This window comes from Pygoscelis adeliae, unplaced genomic scaffold (assembly GCF_000699105.1).
Source record: "Pygoscelis adeliae isolate BGI_AS28 unplaced genomic scaffold, ASM69910v1 Scaffold457, whole genome shotgun sequence".
Classification (NCBI taxonomy): Eukaryota; Metazoa; Chordata; class Aves; order Sphenisciformes; family Spheniscidae; genus Pygoscelis; species Pygoscelis adeliae.
The window spans coordinates 979,813-1,004,021 of NW_008825153.1; positions in this window are offsets into that span (position 1 = coordinate 979,813).

Genomic DNA, 24,209 nt, shown 5'->3' on the forward strand with positions numbered 1-24,209 from the left:
GCCTCTTCTTCAAAGAGGTCCCCTCCCTGCATGCCCTTCCCCCTGAACTGCCACGCGAACTGCTGCGCCATGCCCTGGCTGATGCACCACACCCTGTTTGCCCATCCTGGTCGCAGCGCTCCCTGGGGCTGCCTTCAATGAGAATGGGGGGTGGCAGCCGTTACTCCTGGCCCAGTCCATGCCTCGTCAGCTGCCCTCGTGAGAGCTGCTGGCTCCCAGTGGGTCTCTGCAGTCCCCTGTGGGTTCCCTGGCTCAGGAAACCTCCCTGTACACTGCGATCCAGATCCACTGCTCCACTGCGGGACGTGCCTGCACCGGCGCTGATTGCCTCTGTGAGGATGGTTTGGAGTGTGAATAGTACTCCTGTGCATGAAGCAGACCAGGCTGAGGTGCTGATTGTCCTTTTGCTTAAGAAAACTGAAGTACAAAACTGTCTAGAAGACTCCATTGATAATTTCTAGGCTCATGACTCAGTTTGGCAAAGCTCACTTAGCCACTTGCTCAGGAAATACTGGGATAGGGCATAAAACTCTCATAGCCTGCACCTTGTTTTTGAAGGGAAGTACTTTCTGAAGACAAAATTTTAAGGGTGCTTCTTAGAGAGTGCCAAATGCACTCTTCAGGAGTGCCACATTACTTGATCTCCTCTAAAAGATTGCCCCAAAGTTGATTCTGTTAACTAAGGATGCTTTATGTTCAGACTTCGCCCTATGCTCAGTGATCCATTTTGCCCCAGAGGATCACAGCTGCTGCTTGAATTCTGCACAGAATTCAATTTCTGATGCCTCCAGGACATGCGTCATTAAATCGCTTGAAAATGAGAATGCAGACCTTGCAGTGGCACCAGGAGCCAGTGAAAAGCCAATTGCAAGATACAAGCACAGGCTGAGCCATGGAGCATTGCACCGTTGCAATAGGTACCAGATGGAGTCTTTGCATCACATTCACATTCAACTTCAGATATGGTAAGCCTGGGTGTTCCAACCTGAAGCTTATAAACACATGGTCCACTATGGCCAAATCTTTGGTTGGTTGGATGGGAAACAATATATTTGAAAGTTAAAAGCAAAAGGCATTTGGGAACCTAACACTGGAGAACTGTCCAAGCCTTGAGTGGTCGAACAAGACCTTTCAGCTTTTCTGTAGCCTGATGAAGGAGGGCTGAATGCCTAAGAAGAAGGCAAAAATGACATTTTTTCAATTCTTAAAAACTTCTGTCTTTTCTGTCAAGTCTCACCTTCATTCTGCTTGAAAACAACTCAGGTCACAGGACCCAGCCCATGAGCATAATTCCCCACTGACATTCAGATATATAGTTGTAGTAGACATTGGTGGACTGCATCAGCTGTTGGCTCAGGCAACAGAGTTCCCCAATGATAGAGTTGATAACCCAACCCCAATCCCTTGCTGCTACTTCACAGAAGATTTTTTTCCTAGCTGGTCTCAGGGGAAACTTCTTGACTCCTACCCTGCTAGATTTGGGGGTTATTCTGCCAAGCTAGTGTTGTGAAAAGCCTTGTTCTGTAGGAGAAATGAGATTTGACATATGCAGGTCTAACTATCAGTGGGATGCCTTTTTCACAAGATTTCAATTGGTCTGTTGCTCTCTGCTGCCATGCAGAAAGGTGATTGTGCCAACTTCGAAAGCTGTTTCTTGTTTCTGTCATTTGACACAGAATAAACAGTTGTTTTGTTCCATGTATTTAATTATTTTTGTCTTTTATTTCTGCTCATAAAGGCACTTTCATTTATTTTTTTTTTTAAATCTATATCCAGAAAAATTCTATGAATGTTTCATGCTAACAGATTTCATATGCGTCTGCTCCTGGACACTCACCACAGCTGCATGACTGGTCAACTTAGCCAAATGGAGTTTTTTAAATTTCCTGACTGGACATATAAAACTGAGTTAAAGAGGTTTGGAGGAGGCTTTTGAACTTTTCATTTTGAATTAGGTGATAGGATGAGGAAACATGTACTTTCTTTTTTGAGGCTCCTTCACGAAGTCATGGGTAGATTTTGCAATATGTGGAGGAAAAAAAGACCTATAGCACTCTTGTTCTCCTCAGGAGATCCACTCCTGATGCTGAGCAGAAGAATAAAGCAACAGTGAGGGAGAACAGCTGACCACCAGATGATTTTGGTGTGACCTGACAAGCATTAGGGAAGAAACAGAATCTAAAAGGGAAAGGAAAGCATGTGAAGGCATGTATCAATGCGTGATTTCCTTCTGCTCTTCACAGAGTTGTTTGTCTAAACATGAGCCTTGGTACCTTTTAATATTTCCTGGGATTCCCTCCAGCTGCTGTTTGAGCAGGGCTCGGATCTTTGCAGCTTCTTTATCACATCAGACTGGCACAGCAACTGCAGGTATCTCAGATACATCAGGGCGTCTGAAATGTCACTAAAAAGCCTCTTTTTAGGCAACTGACTGGAGCCCTAAGGGCACGATTCAGTCTAAGACTGTCATATAAATGTGGCTATCTCAGCTTCCACCACAGTTAATGGAGTCAGTGGATATCTGGGATGATTTGTCTTACCATGAAGTACCAGTAGCTTCTGGAACTGGAAGCAGCAAAGCCCAGTAGGCCAGTGAGAAGAGGAGAGAGCAGGCATAAGCCGTATGAAAACCCAGGGCACCTGTGCTACCTTTTCTTACTGGCTTTTACCCTGGAAATAACTCAAGCTCAATGGGTGGGATTCAGCCACTTAACTTTAGATATCTTCTGTGAAGATGTTTACGTGTGATCTAATTGTCTAGACTCCTTTTGTACTATCTAACAAGAAACAAGTGCTCTAGGGCCAGACCTATCTCATGGATTTCAAATATCACAGTAGATGTATAAAACAGGTCAGATGAACCAGGGCCCGAAAATATGTGTGTTACTAATTAATACATCCTTTTGGCCGGCTGTAAAATTCCACAAAACTTATATGATCATTGTATCTTTGAAACATTTACATCTCTGTCAAATGTGGTTTAAACTGGCCTTAGAGTTTGCTACTGCAGAGCTGGGGCAAAAGGAGGGAGCGAGATAGCATAGGCACTGAAAGATGGAAGGACCCCTAAGCATAATTACCTACAAAACTCTACAAAAAATGCTGCAAGTGAAGCAACCATAAATACATTAGGGAGACAAAGCCAATACACATTAAAGTTGCATGTAGTGCATTTATGTCCACCTTTTGGCTCTGGATAGGCAGATATACACATTTAACACCAGATAAAGTCCTTTTAATGATGGACACAGATTCATAAATCCCAGAAACCCTTCATATCTCACAAGGACAATTTCTTTCACCCCACCATTTGTTCTCCCATAGAGTTAAAAAAGCAGAAGATTATTACAGTCTAAACCTACCCTCTGGCTTATGTAATTTAGTGTGGCATTTAGTGACCTCAATTCCTTTTACTAAAGGGGCAAACACCCAATTTTTAAATAAATGGCATTTCTGTGTGGGCTATTTTGGCAATTGACCTCTCAGAAATATCACATGCTCACAGCCCCAAAATGGCAGGACATGAATGAATAAAGAGGTCACTTGGCCTGTCCTCTTGCGCCTGGGCAACAGATAAAACAGAGGATATGAGGACCTACAATGGGCAGGTAGAAGGTCAAAGTCTCCACTCTAGTGATTGCAAAAATGAAACAAAACAAACAAAAAAAACAGTTTAAGAAACTGAGAACTTCAAAGTGATTATATCATTTCCCAGAAGGCTCTCAGGGTGTTGTTATTAAAATTAGGGGAGGAAGAAGGGGAAAAAAAACCAAACCAAAACACAACCTGCGCTATAGAATCATAGAATCATAGAACAGTTTGAGTTGGAAGGGACTTTTAAAGGTCATTTAGTCCAACCCCCCTGCAATGTATGTTTCGTGACAAGTATCTACTTATTAAAGTGCATTGAGAGAAATTAGTTAATTAGCTAATTGCATGAAGGGCCTCAAGATGAGCTTCTTATTGTATATATGAGGAAGTTTTAGGTGTTTTCCAGGTAACCAAAACTTCATGTTCAAGGAAACATGACTTGGAGTTTGTACATTCAACCCTATTCTGCCTAGAGTAATGGACTTTTGGAGAAGGAGACATTAATCACTTAATTGAGAGGTCTGCAGGGGATGCACGTTTGTCCTATGCGCCTTTGAATATCAGTAGAGAGAACGAGGTTCCTGTAGAAGGTGATTCAGATGCTTAGCTGATTTGTCCCCTACAGGTCACAGGGAGAGAAATGGATGCTTGATTTCATTGCTTAGGCAGGTAAGTTTCTACTGCTAGGTAGGCTGAATCTGAACTCTCAACATGGTGCAGGACTGTTTATTGAAAGAACTGCTACATAACACCTATTATATTTTAATTTAAGTGGTAGCTTATTTTGCAATAGCTTGTCCATGTAAATGAATCTTTATCCAACCCATTTTGTGATCTCCCACAGAAATGGCAGTCACTCCCAAAAAAATATATTAATGACCACCTTGTTATGTTTTGTTTCCTAAAATCCACCGCGTGTTTGGGATGTGATCTAACGTATAGACAAAACTGCCAATAAAATTAATGTGGGATGCATTTCTCAAAATGAGGAGCAGAACTGGGCCTTTTTGGGCTGGAGAAATATTTGCAGTAGAAATAAAGCAGGTTAGAAGGTAACTGATTCTGAGTGTAGACAAGCTCTTTCATATGGGCAAGGTTATTCAGGCAGACCTTCTATAGGGGAAAGAGAAGGTCTGCTTAGCCAGAAATGGCAGAATGAAGATGCTAATGGGATATAGTGCAAGTCTGTGCATGTTTTTTGCTTCTGAAGTGAACAGAGCCTACATTTCTAAATCGTTATGTACTTTTTAACACATGATAGCACATGATATAATAAAGGAGTTCTCATACCAGCAATTAAGTACACCGATTCCTTTGATGAATTTTAGGTAACAGCAGAACTATCACATTTTGCTGCAGTTTTCTCTTAGTATCTAAATGACATTTCATTTTTGTCTCTCTTTAGCAAATGTTGTTTCTGACAATCAGCCCTGTGCACTGTATTCAAACAGTTCCTCTAGTTAAGCAAACCAATTGGCATGGAAATACACCAGTGCACGTGATGCAACACTGTGACCTCAAAAACTGACAGCTTGGGGACAGAAAAAGAGAGAGAAGGTGCTGAGCCTTAGCACCCTGTACTCATTGTCCATCTCTCTTGTATTAAAGAGTGATTCTTGGGTGAATTTTAAAAGCTTAGAGCATGTGGTTTCTCCAGAAGCAATGAATCATAGTATGGATTATGCAGGGAAAGCATGTTAGGTGCTTTAGCCTAAGATACATTTGAGAATTTCAGGAATTAGATGCTTTCAATCAGTTTGGGAAATAGCGTTGCTTGGTGGTAGGTCTTTCCATTCAATCTTCATGTTGTGCATAAACCACCGTCCTTCCAAGAAGTGCCAGCACTGGTGAAATGCCTTTGGATATTCTCACTTTATGGCAGTTACCTACTTTTTCTGCTTTCTCATTTTCTGCTGCTGCTAGAGTACTTGGATAAAAGTTCAGCAGAGCAAGGAGAAACCCAGAGTATTTGTTCCTTGAACCCAGAAGGTGCTGGTGCTTCTATCTTCTTTCCAGTTCTTTTGTCTTTGGCCTCTGCAGAAACAGATTAGCTGTGATTAATGCCGATGAAAGCACTAAGGAGATGATTTCCTCTCCTCCCTCCAAAATTATTGACTGGAATGCACAGTTTGAGAAAATCCAATTAAAACTATATCATATGGCTATATTTCCTTCACTGTCTATGTAAAGGGGTGGATAAGAGGCATCTGCTGTTCCCGTTTTCTCCATTATTTAGGTTGTAAAGTAGGTAGTCAAAGCTGTTCTCATCTTGAGTATCAGTTCTGTTACACTTCACACATTTATCTCATTATTTTTAACAGGTATGGGTAATAGCACTTTTTTTCTCTTTAACAACAAATATCAAGCTTTCAGTTATACTGTGTGCTCTCTGGGTGACTTCACCGTTAGCAACACTACGTTACCTGTCAAATTAAGACATGAAGAGTGGGACTGAAGAAAATTAAGTAACACTTTTAAATTAAAACACATTTTCCCTAGACCATCTGGTTGTGACCTTTTCTTTTCTGAAAACTCAACCTCCCGCCCTGTTCTGTGGGTGGGATATATTTTAACATGCAGTGCACAGATTTCAAAAAAATTCCTCTGGAGTTCGGATACCCATTTCCAATTGTCCACAACAATAACAATTCCATTTACAAAGGGGTGTAAACACAGGAATTTCTTGCAACACAGGACATTCCTACAGTACTAAGAATATTTTTTAGTTCTTTCTCCACTGAAAGAAGGAAAATGTTTTGCATATAAAGGCATAGCTGTAATTGATGTGGATAGGGCAATCTCTGAAGACCTCAGTATTAAGGAAATATTCAGTCCTTTATCTTTCATGTCACAGGGAATTTTGCTATTGACTTCTGTAGAAGTAAGATCAGGCCTGTTGTGGTTTAACCTCAGTCGGCAACTGAGCACCACACAGCCGCTTGCTCACTCCCCCGCCCCCGGTGGGATGGGGGAGAGAATTGGAAGAGCACAAGTGAGAAAAACTTGTGGGTTGAGATAAAAACAGTTTAATAATTGAAATAAAATGATAATAATAATATAATAATAAAATAATAATAATAATAATAATACACAAAGCAAGTGATGCACAGTGCAATTGCTCACCACCCACCAACCGATGCCCAGCCAGTCCCCGAGCAGCGGCCCCCCCCAGCCAGCTTTCCCCAGTTTATGTACTGAGCATGATGCCACATGGTATGGAATATCCCTTTGGCCAGTTTGGCTGTGCCCCCTCCCAGCTTCTTGTGCACCTCCAGCCTTCTCAGTCGGTAGAGCACGGGAAACTGAAAAGTCCTTGACTAGTGTAAGCATTACCTAGCAACAACTGAAACATCGGTGGGTTATCAACTTTGTTCTTATCCTAAATCCAAACACAGCATTGTACCAGCGACTAGGAAGGAAATTAACTCTATCCCTGCCGAAACCAGGACAAGGCCCATGGACACTTTGTATCCTCATCCATGGCTCTGCCCACATCAAGTCCATTTGTTCTGAACAGTTTTAGCCCTATGAACACAAATGCTTTAAAATGTGCTTGATCAACTACATTTGCCATTTTATCTGGCTAAGCCAGACTATGTATAAGGGTAGAAAAGCAATCACTCTACAGCCCTGTCCCTGTCTCAGGCAGAGGTTACGGTGGTTTAGCTAAGCCTCTTGGGTTCTGATATTGATTGTCCAGTCTCCTCTTGGGTCTCATGAGTCTCCGGTTTAGTCACTCATATGTCAGAAGCTCTGATGGATGAGTGTGGGTGCACCTCACTCAGTTGCCTTACAGAATTGCCATCCTTGGATGTCTTTCTCACCTTCAGATCTTTCTATCCTAAGCTTGTCCATCAGAGGTGGCAGAACAAAATGTGCATCCATGCTTTGACAGCCCCAATACTACTTCCAACTGCTGGCAATGGTAAGGTTGCATTGTGAACTGGACAGAATTCAACAAAGGTCTGCATTTTGACTTAAATTTGGCATGTTGGGTAGGTTGGCTGAAGTGATCCAAAAAGCTGTCTATACAATTATACTGGTTTGATGTAGGGAGTGATTAGTAAGCAGAATAATCTCATTCATACTCCTTCCCACTCAGAGACTCTTACCCTAATTAAGAATAACATTACTCATTCTGGTTTGCTTTATATTACTTTCTAAATGGTTTAAATAAAACTGAAAAAAGCCAGTCAGGCAGTTACACAAGTAAATTGGTATCATTATATCAGTAGAATAAGAAGCATTTACCTATGCAAGCAGCCTTTCAGCCTTTCAGGCTACACTGGGGCTATGACATGGACACCTGGGTGCCAAGACTATAAAAATGATGATGGTATACACAGTGTTCCATTTGGGACACATTTTTTATTTATTTCATTCCTCCCAGGCCTAATTGTCATGCCTCATAAGGGGTCATCTCCAATGCATATTAATCATCTGGGAATGCAGAGGAAACCACCTCTGCTGTGACAATAACTTGATTTCTCTCTGAGGGAAAGGGATTGAATCTCCATACCTCTCTAATGACATTATTTGTTATTTTCAGGACAGACAGTTGCATCCTAATGGAATTCAAACATAACACAAGATAAAAAGAAATAAACAGTTGCCAATGCGCTCCTTATAATTACCTATGCAGTGACATAGAAGGCACTTTGTCACCTGCCAAGGAGTTAATGACTTCATAACCCTTCACTCAAGATAGGAAAGTCCAGTGAAAAATGGGACACCCCTTCACATATTGTAATAGCTCATGTAGGGTTGATTCTTGGTCCCTTTAAAATGCAATTTTGGTATTCTGGCATTTTACTTCCTAGTGACTTGGCCAATGCAGTGTGTCACATTGCAGCCTCTGGCTTAGTACAGAGGTGCTCAAGCTGGCGTGGGCTTGGGTACCATTCAATGTTATTCAGGTATTCACCTGCCGCTTTATAAACCATGGGTGAAGAGGCACTGACAGCACTCTGTTTATCACCCTGCCACCCCACTATGTGAGGAGTCATGACCTTAGATGCCCAGCTTCAGAAAAACGTCTACAGCTGCAAATCCATCTTGCCACACTGAGCGAGCCATCCAAGATGATATCTAGAAAGTCTGTATGGGCTGCCCCAGAGGGAGTATGATGGTTCCTGGGCCAACTGGTGAAGACTGACTCATCTCTCCATTGCCTAGGACCTCGCCTGGCCCTCCTTTGGGCCCTCTGTGGCAACTCAGCTACCATGAGAGACTATTTCTGCTGCTGTACATTGTTGCAGCCACAGGTGTAGTGTTTTTCTACAAGAATCCCTAGGCGTGTGTCCCCTGGGCATGTTTGTAGAGCATGTGAGGCCACAAAGCCTGATGGGAAAGTGCTGGAGGACTGTTCAAAGAGAATGGTCATACTTGATATGATCTGTGCCTGTAGTGGCTATCCACAGTTGATCCTAGGCCTAATAATCCTGTCTGCTGTGGCTGGGTTTCTTCTTTGGAAGGGTGCAGGGAGTGAATTGATATGTTCAATGGGGGCAGGGAGGCTGCATCTGTACATTCCCAATTCCAATAAACCAAAGATCATTCCCAATTAAGAGTTTGAATGTGGCTACCTCATTTTGAAGGAAGAGAGAGTTCAACAGTGTGGAGATGGGCTGTGCCATGCCAGAGAATGGTCCTGGGCACATTGCATTTACTAATACAGTTGTGCCTTGAGGGTGTCAGAGCCCTGCAGTGAACTAGGAAATAAGACAAGCCTTCCTCTTGAATTTTGGGGAGAGTTTAAGCTGTTTTGTGGAATGTGCAGATTGTGTTTCCTCTGTAACTTCCTTCCTGCTTGTAAAGGCAAGCAGACACTGGACACACGTAAGACCTCTGAAATTCAAGAGTACATCTTGGCAAAGCACACCCGAGTCTTCTGAGGAAAGTGGCTAGCTTTCGTGCCTTTGAGGATCTTTTGAATATTTAGAGCACAGAACTGGCAGGAATGGCAAAACCACTCACCTCCGCACTCGCAAATTCAGAGTTTCCTAACAGACTCTTAATAATAGTTTGCTGAGAAAATAGTTGTGGGATCAGGTTACACCAGGCCCCATGCTAAGTGGAAAAATGGAGATATTTTTGTGTATGGAGAAAAATGAGAAGAAAAGTATAAATGGCAATTTCTTCCAATAATGAACAGATTGTAAAAGAAGTCTGTCAGTGACAGTAAATGAGGGATATGTTGCCTTAATTACCTACCAGGAAAGATTTACTGAGAGCAAATTATAGAAAGGTTTGCATTTCTAGGGGATAAAAATCAGTGAAGCTCTGTTGATGGCACCAACTCATGCCTAATTTCTATCTAGGGAGAGCCTGGCTTCATCAGCCTTTGAGGATACTTTGTAGACTGATTTGTTTTCTTTGTTGAAAAGAGCTCCTAGGCTTTGAAGTTTTCTTTAAAGGATATTTAAGTTCTAAAAAACTTACACTACTGTTTTCAGCACAGTAACAAATGTTGGAGTGATGGTTTATTGTGAGGATAAAGGAGAGGATAAAGAAGATGGGGCTAAAGAAGAAGAGTGGGAGATGAAGTTGAAAGATTTCCATTTAGAGTGCAGCTACAGCTGTTGTGCTGCACTGGGATCTCATGTTCTTATTCTGCTTTGTGGGTAACATATCCTTGCCAGACTACATTTCCTATCACACTTTTCAAAGCAAAGCTGATCTCCTACCATCTGTTTAACAGAACAGGCTTCTGTTCCAAGCTGGAAACTTGAGATACTTGTTGCTACAGAAATAATAATAAACAATAATAACACAGTGTTATCTTTTTGTTCTTTCTTTTTTCCTTCCTTCTTTTTTTTTTTGATAGAAAGTGTTAAAGTAAAAAGAGTGCTGTGGTGCTTTTATAATCACTTGTCAGTTTCAAACTCACCTCTGGACTTATGTATACCATAATTATCTCTCAATGACATGAATGATGAAGTGAAAATGCAATAAATCTTCCTGATATTGGATTCTGTTGGCCCAGGCCATCCCAATGAAACATCGTTGTTTTGAAAAGGGTGGGGAGAGAATGATTAATTTCATTTTCTGAGCATAAAAGATATTACTTTATGTGAATTCTTTAGTGCTTTCACTGAAAATTGGGGAGGTAATTGTGGTAACTTGTGGGTTTTTTTATTCTTCCTGCTGGCATTTTTAGGGGTCAAGTAAATTAGAAGTTTTGATGCTGATTGATTGCATTTGTTGAAAGATGGGGTTTGGTAGACCAAACTTCTCTAAAGTTCAGAAGTATATATGCAGTACCATATGAGAGTCACACTGCTGGAAACAGGCTTTCCTAACAGGCCCTGAACGGGAGCAAAGAAACCTCTTTGTGTTCCTCTAACCAAGAAGTCCAAGTGTCTGTTTCCATGGGGTCAAGTAATCAAATGTGATAGATGTCTAAAGAAGCATGATGGATCTTGAGAAGGGAGTTGGAGAAGATGAGCTTGTCTCTGCATTTCATTCCTTAGTCTGATGTCCACTCTAGCTGTTTTACTGCATTTGAGCTGGTTTTCTAGCTACTGCACTGGCCAACGGCCTAGGGAAGTGTACAAGAGCAGTGCAAGGATGTATGAATCATATATATGAAGACACTTCCAGGCTGCAGGCATGTTTATAACCAGACAGGCAGCTGAATTATACCTAAATACTCTCAGAGAAGACTGAAAAGTTATGTGGCATGAGGAAAAATACTGCTGCTATTTTCCAGCTTTTGTACTACAGCAAGAGCAACCAACCGGGACGGGGGAAAGATTTGGTATCTAGGATGAACCCAACCTGAAGGAGATTGGACTTAGAGAGAGATGTGGCAAAAGGGAGTAAAACTCTTCCCTAGTGGCTAGGACAATCACCTTTAATTAGAGTCCACATTTCTACAGGAGCACTTCAAGACAGTCAGTGAAGCCCCCAGCCCCAAAAAGTTTTTCTAAGAGACTTTACTGGTGAAAACCAGTAATGACTGTTTCATTCCGATGGCCTCTGGATGGTTTTGAAGGTCCCAAAAAAGTGATGATCAAAAGGTATTTATCTATTATATGCATTCTGTCAGGTATTTGGGGATCCCTCAAGGTTAAAAAAAAAAAAAAAGAAAAGCAGTTAAAGACAGCAGCCTTAAAGGTAAAATGGAAATATCATTGAAGACCAGAAGAGGAGCTGATCCTTTGCTTTCTCATGGTTTTGAAGGCTTCTCATTCTATTGCAAGTCAATAAAACAGGTAGTGCAAAAGGTTCAATGGGCAAAGAAGAGCAAAAATGCTGTTTTGCTATTCAAAGCCCATTTTTTGTTACAGTTATTATAGTTTTTTTAATTTAGATTACTGTTCTTTGTGCTTTACCCAGGACCTCCTTAGACTCTGAGGTCTGAGGGGATATCACTAGAAAGACTCAAGACTTTTTAGCAGTGAAATTTTTTGTTATATTTTCTTTTTTTAATTGGAAATGGTGATTCAGCAAAATGTGGAGTTTTGGGGCAGCGGTGGAAAAAAATGCAAAAAAACAAAAAAAGGTTTGATAAAATTTTCTTCTGGAAAATCTCCTTAAGCTCCATGATGGAATTACTTGATTGTGGTTGAGGGAGAGAAAAAATATCCAACTGTTCCTCAGCAGCAAAGACCCTTAATAGTGGTAGTAAATCCAAGACTCATGCACCCTTGTTAAGCCTGTGTTAAACCAGGGGGCTTGAACTTGCATCATTCACATTATATGTGATGATGTGGTGCTACTCTCATGTAGGTGGTTGCTAGTCTTGCCTGTTAGAAGTACTCATTTTGATATTAAAAAATGAAATATGAATAGGATCAGTGAGAGGGTTATGAGAGAATTAGGCATAATTCCTTGCTTTAAATTATATTTAACAATTCACCTGGGATGAAACAGCTCTGGTAATGGGGACCCTGTCCTAAAAGATGGAAGGAAGGCAGATGTATAGACGTGAACCTTTTCAAATGGTGTATTTTACTCACCAGCACTGGCAAGTTCAAGTTTTGATGGGGTTGCTGAATTGAAAAGTTCTTGCAACTTCAAGAATTTCTTAGGGCAGGGATGCTGTCCCTCCCTCCCTCCTACAGCCAGGAGGTTGGGATGGAGCACAGCAAATGCATGCAAGTTATTGTCTCTATTTATTGCTTTCTCAGAATCATCTTGGGACACAAGGAGCAGTTGGCTGTGCATGCAGCAGTAGCACAAGAAGAGCAAAAGTTGGCTGGAATCAAGTTTCTAGAGAATCATGTGATACGGGGATAGAACCTCTATTTAAGGCCCAGATCTAGATGTAATGAATCTGATTTTGTTTATAGTGGATTTATGTCCTGAGGAAAAAAAAAATTATATGCACACTGTATGGACAGCAAGACTGTCTGATTGCTCTAGCCAAGGGTGGATACATTTCTGGATTACTATATGAGAATTCAAATTGATTTTGGCATCTCTACTTCCATTGCAAAGAAGGGTGACTGAAAGACAGAAAGTCATTAGAGCATGACTGTGTCTGTGCATCATGATGAATGAGTGGTTCACTCCCTCATCATCCCTGACACAGGCTCAGTCTTAGCCCGAGCTTTTGGTACCCTAGGTAAGCTGGAAAACAGCTTCACTTCCCTGTCATACAGCCACAAACAGTCTAAACAGATCATTATGGTAGATTGATCTGCAAGGATGAATTTTTACATTCCTTTTTTGCTGTGTATTTGAGGATTGTGCTGGAAGACAGTGAATAATCCATGGATCACCCTTTACCAGTAGTATTTGTGCCATTGCCTGAGAGTAAGCAGTACCAGCTGCTTCTGGGGAAAATGCCTCAGTAAGCTTTTATACAATTAGTAATTATTGATTATTTTTTGAATATTATTAGTGGTTAAAAGTGGCCATTATGTCCTAGTCCACTGCAACTGCATAGTCCTTCACTGACAGACAAGCTTGTCTGATTGGGAAAATAAGGATGCAAAGTTGGGCTGAGAAGTGTTAAATAACAACAACAACGAAAAAATCCCAAGGGGTAAAATAGCATGTAGACAGAAAACACCTCATGTGAGATGACACAGTAAAATCAGGGCACTGCTGTAGGTATTAGGATGTGCTGAGCACTAGGTCAGGGAAGATATTGCAGAGGATGGGAGTTTAGGGCATACTAATGGCATAATTGGAAAGACCAGTGAGAAGGTAAAGGTGTGACTGTGATCTGCATTACAAAGAAAGAAGATCAGGTTGAACAGTTACAATGGTCTCTTCTGGCCTTGAAATTTTGTGTCTGTGTCTGTGGAAGGGTTTCATTTAAATAATTCATAGCGAAGAGAAAATTCTGAACAATCGCAGCAAAATTTTCAGTACAAGCCTGCTAGGGACTCTGGGATTCGGTCTTCTGCAATATCTGAGCTCTTGAACTTTCCTAATGAAAATACTAATAAGTTTTTAATTCTAAGCTTCAAGCCTCATTGCAGACAATCATCAATGATATATTCAATTGTAAAATTCACAGAGGGCTTCATAGTTATATAAATCATTCCATTAAAGAGAAACTGCATCACATGACTGAATCAACTGAATGGAGGTTGAGAGTGGATTCAGTTTGGCAGTTTTCTTAAAAGGTATTATGTGCAGAGATAGTTGCCATTAATGTAAAAACTGAAGCAAAATTTCAGAAAACATTTTTTTGCTCATGAACTAAAAAAGGAACATAATAATTATCATGTATCTTTTCAATAAGAATTACTTCCTTGTTCTTAAATGTGTTTTGAAGCCTCAGCAACCCAGAATATGGCATTTTTGCTGTGTGTTGCTAAGCATTTAGATTTATGAGTTTGCAACTGTTTCTAACTGAAGAATTAGTTGTACATCTTTCATTTGAATGACATTGTTCAGATGACAAAATCATAGAATCATAGAATCATTAAGGTTGGAAAAGACCTCTAAGATCATCAAGTCCAACCGTCGACCCAATCATAGAATCATAGAAAAACCCCTCCCCTGGCCAGCCTGGTCCAATGTTTAACCACTCTTTCAGTAAAGAAATTTTTCCTCACATCCAATCTAAACCTCCCCTGGTGCAACTTGAGTCCATTTCCTCTCGTCCTATCGCCAGTTACTTGGGAGAAGAGACCAACACCCACCTTGCTACGACCTCCTTTCAGGTAGTTGTAGAGAGGGATGAGGTCTCCCCTCAGCCTCCTTTTCTCCAGGCTAAACAACCCCAGTTCCCTCAGCCGCTCCTCAGAAGACTTGTTCTCCAGACCCTTCACCAGAGAAGGGCAACTTCTCTGGACATGCTCCAACACCCCAATGTCTTTCTTGTAGTGAGGGGCCCAAAACTGAACACAGTATTCAAGGTGCGGCCGCACCAGTGCCAAGTACAGGGGCACGATCACTTCCCTACTCCTGCTGGCCACACTAGTTCTGATACAGGCCAGGATGCCATTGGCCTTCTTGGCCACCTGGGCACACTGCCGGCTCATGTTCAGCCGGCTGTAAACCAAAAAACATCAGCATTGTTATGTCTGTGAGCAAACACACATGTGTTACCTCTGAAAAGTATGTGTAATCCATACCCCTGTTAGTCTTCTGCCACTCATCTCCAGACATCCTCACTGTGCTGCTTTTGTGTAGTAGGTTACTGCTGGCATCACTGGAGCAGCAGGCTCACGTAGCAGCTTTCAGAAATTTGGTACCTGATGGTGCCATGAACGGTTTCCTCTACCTGTTCATGACAGGTGTGTTCAGCCACAATGAATACACACATACGGAACAGTCCTGGCTCTTTAGCTGGTGTTTTCTCTCAGCCTGCACCCATTACATTTGATAGCATGACTTGTACACTCCACCTGGGTTATGTTGGAAGGCAGAAGCTGCAGAGCCCATGCTCTCACACCTCAAATTACCTGCAGTGCTCTAAAAGTTAAACCCTATTTGCGAGAAGCAAATAAATAAATAAATAAATAAATATGACTATGTAGAGCATGTGAGCAAGATGGATTTCTCAATGTGTTACAGGACCTATGGAAAGATGGAAAGAAATATGGTCTTCATTGTAATGATTGTGCTTTTATAGCCTGAGGCATCAAAAACGTCATAGTGTTTATGCACACTAATACAATCTTAGCAGTAATTCTCCCCAGCCTCTCCATGCACAAAACCTTTGCTACAGTCTGTCCTCTGAATCACCTTTAAGGAAAAAAAAATAGTTCCTTTTCATTCCTCCTTAGGGAGGGATAAAATTTGCCCTGCTGTGAGACTCTTAATGTTGGTGGATAGCATGTAATGCATGGGTCATCGTGCATGGGAGCATCTGAAGTGCTTGGGAGCTGTCTATTTAGGGGCAAGTGGGAGGGAAAATGGATTGGATCAAAGGTTTCAAATCTAATGAGTACCTGTTTAAAGATGCATCCCTTAGTCATTAGCTTAGTATTATTTAAAACCAAAGGAAAATGCCTTCCTATAAAACTAATCTGAATATGTGGAGACTCGACTTCAATTTGTCTGATTAAAATGACCTGACTGGGACTCCTTTCTCATCTGATGGTAGAAGAAAAACATTTCAGCCTCTCCTGTTGTAAACAAAATAAATGTGAAACTGAAGGAAGTGAATAAATACTGAAAAATCTTCGTGGTTCCATTCTTACTGGTGATTTGGCAGCTAGAAGAATAAATCTTGAGCTACCATCTGTAGTGAGCCTCTCAAAGCCATTTGTGACTGGTTTTCAGAGGTGAGTGGGATGGCTGGTCTTTCACATGGGTGCTCTTTTGAATTCAGAGAGCAAAAGTCAGAGCACCTTATTTAGTATCTGGGTGGCTAAATCTGCACTTCAGCATTAGGCACTTTGACATGAGACCATCTCAGCAGAAGTCCATTCCTCTAGCTTAACAGGTTTGCATCCATCCATCACCAGTGATACGGACCTGTGATGTGGACAGCTGCAAGCCTATAAACAGTGCTTGTTTGCAGAATGTGAGTCAAACACTGAGTTCGTTTAATATCTCAAGTATTTGATCTATTTTGGCCTAAGAATATTAACATACCATGTAAAAATGGGGCCAGAGCACAGATGGTACTGATCAGCACTGAACAGGGCTTGACAGTGTGGGTTTTAGGACATTAAGTTAACTCCTGAGCTGTCAAGAGGCAACTATTACTATTGGCAATACCTGAGCATCCAATCTCATCTGAAGGCTGGATCTGAGAAGTGCTCAGCATCCCCAGCTGATCTCAGGGGTGCTACTGTGACACAAACCAAGAACGGTAAATACCAAGAAATGATGGAGGCCACCAGAAAGAGGAGGGGAGGAGAAGATCTGGTTAGAATTGAGGGGTGGAATAGCCCAGGTTTGACATAAAGGATAGGATTTGGTCTGATATACATATCTAAGTAGTCATAGACCTAGTCACTGTAGACAGTGGAGCGTAGAGAGTTTGTCACCTCAGTGGCCCTGATGCATTTTAGCTGTTAGCTCCTCACCTTGGCAAAGCAGCTGTGTAGCTTTGACTAATGTGGAACAGCACCTTTGTGCCTAATATCTCCTAACCTTTCTACTGCAGCTTAACCTGTATGAACATATATTTATATACAACGATATTCTTTTGGCACTCATAAAATAATGCAGATCAGATCCCATCTCTCACACCTCTATTTCAGGCTCAGGCCAAGAAAATCTGTATGCATGCATCCCGTATGAGAGGGAAGAGAAAGCATCTGGGATATACTCAATGCATGCATGTTCTCGTAGACGTGTAATTGGCTGCTTCCTTTCCACTGGGGTGGAGCTGTAAATCAAAGCACAGTTATAAAGGTGAATGCTAATGCTAAGTGACACTCACACCCTGGAGGCTGGTAAGCAACAAATAAAGAGCTTTTCTTTCTCCTTAGATGGTGTTGATGTATAGGCTAATCCCAGGTCTGCAATTCTTCTCTCTGTCCTGCCGGTGCTTTTCTCTCTGGCTCCAGATGCTGGCATTTTGTTTATGAGGTTCTTGATGGGGTTTGTTCTGCTGCTGGGAGGTCTCATCTATATTTTTTTGCAGCCAGATTTGTGAATGTGCTTAAGCAAATTTATTCGCACCCAGAAATTCTATTAATCCTAGGAAAAAGGATTTTAATTAGGTGTAATGGGGTTCTGAATGGTCTCATTTGAGACTGGTAGTTTTTGTCTTTGTAAGACCACCTAATCATGATCAAAAATCAGATCTTCCTTTATCAACCACGGGCATTTTTACTGCAGTCAAAGTGTCTTTTTTAATTATTTCTTCCCACAGTATCTTTTTTTTTTTTTTTTGGGGGGGGGGGGAGAAGAAAAGAACAAAACACCAAAACCAAACAACCTGACAACATTAAATAGTTTTTGTTTAGTAGGTTTGGGTTTTTTCATTTATTTGTTTTAAAAAACCCTCAAAGCAATTTGGCCGAAGCCCAAAACACTTCAGCATGAGAAAAAGTCTCAGTTGCTGCAATGCAGAGTCAATGGCTGTAGCTTACAACCCATAGAATATCTTTTCATATCTTCATGATCTTTTTACACGATTTAAAATTTGGGCCCTGAAATTTGGGGTGCAGTGAGTTAGTTTTCCGGTGAGTACCCACTTGCTGCAATATTATAGTTCCAACAACCTGATGAAAGCAAGGAAATGTTCATGTAAATGGGTCTTTTTTCAGGCATCGTGAAATATGAAACCCTGACATTTTGGGGGTCATACATTTCCTTTTGACTGTCACCACTTCAAAACATTTAAAAATCTATTTTCTTTAAGTGATTTACTCCTTAGGAAGAGTGTATAATTACATCCTGACATCCTCTGTCATTTTGCTTGAGATAACATGTGAGTTGTGTGGTCAGCACTTGTCTTGAATATATAATCCAGCAACATAGTACAAGTAATTTTTATATAAATCTTTTATATAATATATTATATATTATATAGCCATATATTATCTGGCTTCCCTTTCTCTGGGTCTCATGAATATTTTGATATGATATCACAGAATCATAGAATCATAGAATGGTTTGGGTTGGAAGGGACCTTCTGCACTAGTCCAACCCCCCCTGCCATGGGCAGGGACATCTTTCACTAGATCAGGTTACTCAACGCCCCATCCAACCTGACCTTGACCACGTCCAGGGCCTCATCATAAGAAATTTCTTCCTTAAGTCCAATCTAAATCTACCCTCTTTCAGTTTAAAACCATTGCCTCTTGTCCTGTCAGTACAACCCTTGGTAAAAAGTCTCTCTCCGTCTTTCTTATAAGCTCCCTTTATATATTGATAAGCTCCAATAAGGTATCCCTGAAGCCTTCTTTTCTCCAGGCTGAAAAACCCCAACTCTCTCAGCCTTTCTTCATAGGAGAGCTGTTCCAGCTCTCTGACCATTTTTGTGGTCCTCCTCTGGACCTGCTCTAACAGGTCCATGTCTTTGTTGCACTGGGGATCCCAGAACTGGATGCAGTACTCCAGGGGGGGTCTCACCAGAGCAGAGTAGAGGGGCAGAATCCCCTCCCTCAACCTGCTGGCCACACTTCTTTTGATGCAGCCCAGGATATGGTTGGCTTTCTGGGCTCCAAGTGCACATTGTTGGCTCACGTCCAAATTTTCATCCACCAGTACCCCCAAGTCCTTCTCGGCAGGGCTGCTTTCAACCCATTCATGATACTGGGGATTGCCCCAACCCAGGTGCAGGACCTTGCACTTGGCCTTGCTGAACTTCATGAGGTTCTCATGGACCCAGTCCTCAAGCCTGTCAAGGTCGCCTTGGATGGCATTTTTTCCCTCAAGTGTATCAACTGCACCACTCATCTTGGTGTCATCTGCAGACTTGCTGAGGGTGCACTCAATCCCACTGTCCATGTCATTGATGAAGATATTAAATAGTATTGGTCCCAGTATGGACCCTTGAGGGACACCACTTGTTAGTGGTTTCCACTTGGACATTAAGCCATTGACTATCACTCTTTGGATGTGGCCATCCAGCCAATTCCTCATCCATCTAACAGTCCATCCATCAAACTCCTGTCTCTCTAATTTAGAGTTAGGAAACTTGTGGGGGGCTGTACCAAAGGCCTTACAAAAGTCCAGGCAGATGACATCACTAGCTCTTCCCTTGTCTGCTGATGCAGTCCTGTCTAGGAGCAACTCTACCGGGGAGTTATACAGGCCCTGAAAATGAACCAGGGAGAAAACAGGCCACCAACCTGTTAAATGTGTGGTACATCACTGGATTCTGTCCATACTTAGTTATGAGAAGCTGGCATTAGCATGGTGGTAAGAAGAATATAGAGCAATACACACTTGTCCTATACCAATGATGTGGCTGATATGAAACAGAGCAAGGGCTCTGGTTTTATGCTCTAACCAATTTGAGAGATGTGAAGCATTATAAAAAACTCAAATGACTACAAATCACTGCTGATATTCCTACGAGTTGTGGGAAGCTGAGAGCCTCAGAGGTTTGACTCATAACAGGCATTTAGGTCCTAAAGACTGATTGATATATCGTTTTGCCTGAATGCATCGATGCCAGTAAGAAGGGCAAATCTGAAAATTATGTCATCATTCACTGGGGAAGTAGTTACAGTGTGACATGTCAACCATCTTGATTCAACCTGCCATCCAGCAAGCTGTGCATCAGGGTTTTTTCATGTATTAAAATGGCTGTTTTATTTTTCCTCTTAAAAGGATTTTATAAACAGCACTTCTGAAGGCTGATTTTGAGTGTCTTTTGCTTCATTAGTTTCTCTCACCATATACTATGTCTTAGAGCAAGGCAGGGAATTATAAGGCCATTATAAGGATCATAACTATTGCTGTCAATAAAACATACGAGGATGAATTCAGAAAATAATTCCATCTGGTTCCGAATAGCAAATAAGGTTGATTTTTTTGGTCACTTTTACGTCCTTTTCCACAGTGGGGATTACACTGGGACTACTCTAGACCCAGGTTTCCAAGAAGATAGCATCTTTTTCCTCCCAGTAATTTTGTCCTGACAGGAAAAGGAGAAGTAAACCATTTCTCTAGGCTTTCTTGCCATCTGGCCATTTGATCAGAGCTAAAACTAGAAAACACTTCAGATATCTAGAAACTGCAGAGCAACAATCTGTATATCCCAATGTGCAGTGACTCTGGCAAGTTCTGCATTCGTTGACTTTTCTGCACAAATCACTTACTGGGCAAACGTTGGATGCCTCTGCTTCTAATGTGAGGGTCCAGGAAATGGACAGAGAAATGGGAGCTTGCATGGGACACCCTTGGTCCCATATGCCACTACTGTGGCACATTGCAGTGTCTTGGGTGTTTAGTCCTAGGTATTAAGGCTCCTGGGATTGCTCTAGGGAGGGAGGTATCATCCTACAGCGTGTCAGAATGGAGTCAATACTCTGTAACCCTTTACTTAACCTCTGTTACCTGGTACTTGCAGCTGTAGGTACACATTGTTCCTCCCAGTCCTATGTTCCTGGAATTTTTAGTGGACTTATCAGTAATCCTGATAACTTTTCAGGAGGGAAATATTGGAATTTTTTTTCCTTTGGAAACATCTTTTATATTACTTAAGTATTTCTAGTCTATCAAGTAATGTACTACAGTAGAAAATGAAGTTGGTTTTGGTTTTGTCAAAAAATAATGAACCTAATCCAGGTGGTATTGATCTTAACATTTCCTCTCTTGAGATTTGCCTCAGAAGGTTTGTGTTCCAGTCCTTTGATCGGCTTGGCGGCCCTCCTTTGAAACCTTCCTGGTGTACAAAATGCAGAGTTAAAATCCAGATATCTCACTTGTACGTTTTATCACTGAGGATGAGAGGGGCAAGATCATCTGATCTTCCTTCAGCTCACATGAGATGACTGTACGTTTTCAAAAAGGCAGTTGGCTCTCGATCCCTGCTGTCACTGTGCAGCTCTCCAAGATCTCACTGAGCCTGTGGTGGGACATTGCTTTACTCAAATCCAGAGCGACTGATGTGTAACGTGGAAACTGAATATCTGGACAATGAATTATCAGCAAGAAGAATGTGAGAATGAAAACATGAGGGAAACCATAAAAATCAGAAAGCTTCAAAAAAATAATGATTTTCATAGAATCATAGAATCATAGAATGGCTTGAGTTGGAAGGGACCTTAAAGATCATCTAGTTCCAACCCCCCTGCCATGGGCAGGGACACCTTCCACTAGAGCAGGTTGCTCAAAGCCCCATCCAACCTGGTCTCAAACACTTCCAGGGATGGGGCATCCACAAGTTCTCTGGGCAAACCTGTTCCAGTGCCTCACCACCCTCATAATGAAGAATTTCTTCCTTGTATCTAATCTAAAACTACCCTCTTTCAGTTTAAAGCCATTACCCCTTGCCCTATCACTATATGCCCTTGTAAAAAGTCCCTCTCCAGCTTTCTCGTAGGCCCCCTTCAGGTACTGGAAGGCTGCTATAAGGTCTCCCTGGAGTCTTCTCTTCTCCAGGCTGAACAACCCCAACTCTCTCAGCCTTTCTCTGCATAGGAGGTGCTCCAGCCCTCTGATCATCTTCATGGTCTTCCTCTGGTCTCGCTCTAACAGGTCCATGTCCTTCTTATGTTGGGACACCAGAGCTGAAGGCAGTACTCCAGGTGTGGTCTCAGCAGGGTGGAGTAGAGGGGGAGAATCACCTCCCTCGACCTGCTGGCCATGCTTCTTTTGGTGCAGCCCAGGATACGGTTGGCTTTCTGGACTGCAAGCGCACTTTGCTGGGTCATGTTGAGCTTCTCATCAACCAAGAGTCCCAAGTCCTTCTCCTCAGGGCTGCTTTCAATCCATTCTCTGCCCAGCCTGTATTTGTGCTTGGGATTGCCCTGACCCTGTGCAGGACCTCGCACTTGGCTTTATTGAACTTCATGAAGTTCGCACGGGCCCACTCCTCAAGCCTGTCAAGGTCCCTCTGGATGGCATCCCTTCCCTCCAGCATATCAACTGCACCACTCAGCTTGGTGTCACCTGCAACCTGGCTTAGGGTGCCGTTGATCCCCTTATCCATGCCATCGATGAAGATATTAAACCATATTGGTCCCAGTATGGACCCTTGAGGGACACTGCTCCTTACTTGTTTCCACTTGGACATTGAACTCATGGGGCTGCTTCAATGGCGAAACTCAGTTCAGAGGGCTTTTCTTCTGCTTTGACCCTGTGGTTCCTCTGAAGCAAGGTGTGCTCCAGCAGCATCCTTGCTTCAGAGGCAGAAGAGCCCAAGAACCCTAAGCAGTCCAAGAACAGGTCCTCCTTTGGAGCCCCGGCTGCAGAGCTGGGCTGACAGCATCGTCACAGCTGTAACAGAATCTGGGTAAAGTGGTATAAGCTCCATTTTTCCTGCTCCCCCAGGGTGAGCGGTCACGAGCCCAGCAGCATGACCCAGCCTGGCTTGCCACAGTGGAAAGTGTTTAGGCGTGGCTGGTCCGTAGGCATCGGCTGGAAGAGAATCTCAGCCCGCAATCTCCGTGTCTGAGCCAGGCATTAAGTTTGCTGTTTCTTTGTGGCTTTCATAGTAAGATATCTGTCATTGAGGTTCCTGGTTCATTGATTTAATGACCAGGAATCCATGAATTCGTAGGAAACAACGAGTCCTGGGAACAAGCTATGCTGGCATCAGCCGCTAGCTCACGCTGGGGTTGTGTCCCGTGGTAGGACCCCAGACTCAAATGGCTGTGTCTAATCAAAGGAAGCTTTATTATCTTGCTGTAAGTATTATTTATACTGAATAGACTTTCCCCTGGTATCCTCATCCTGGAAAGCCTCATCTGGTTGATCTTAAAATACAACTTGGCTAACGTAGCTTGCAAACAGCACTCAGCAAGAGGGGAGGAGAGCAGCGCTGGTGCAGAGTGTGGGCAGAGCTCTGGCTGAGCCTAAGATCAGGTGTTGCCTGCTTGTGGCAGAGAAAGCCAATTTCTAAGCAGATCCTGCTGGCTTTTTTGCTTTGAAAGATTATTTCTTAACACTCGACAGAGCAGTTAATGACAGGAGTGGTTCTGAAACTTGGAAACAATCTCGTTTCCTCTTTCTGAGCAGTGAAATCCTTAAAGGTTAGCTTTTGTGGTGTGAGCTCTGCTGCCAACAGCTTAAACCGTGGCCAGGCAGTGCTGTAATTCAAAGGAGCTGCATGGTTAATCTCGGAAATTGATCTTTCTTCTCAATTGCCTTTTGTTTAGCAACTGGTTTGTGTCTGGTTTGGAAGCTCTCTTTGGATTAAGCAGTGTGAGCTTTGGAGAAAATGTAAGGGGGGGGAAAGGCTGCCTTGAGGTACTCGGTTTGATGAGTGGTGGGGCTGGAGCCACCAAATTCCTCTTTCTCTTGTCTTTTCTTTTTAAAAACTAAAATAATCTCATCCTGGTCTTCCACTGCAGCTGATCTGGCATGGTAAGTGGTGTAAAACAAGGACGAGATGACTGCAGGAACTTGATGTGACCTGTCCAAGGAAATAATACATTAGCACGCTGAAATCCAGGTGGTGCATGGAAGGCGGTGTGTGTCTGAGCATCCGTCCGTCTGTCTGTCTGTCTGTCTCTCTGTGGAAGGCAGCTGCTTCTGCCTCTTGCCCAGGGGAATTGATGGAAATCATTCTCCAGCTGGGGAAGAGCCAGGCAAGCCGCTGCAGGGAGATGGGCTGGGAGCAACGCCACCTC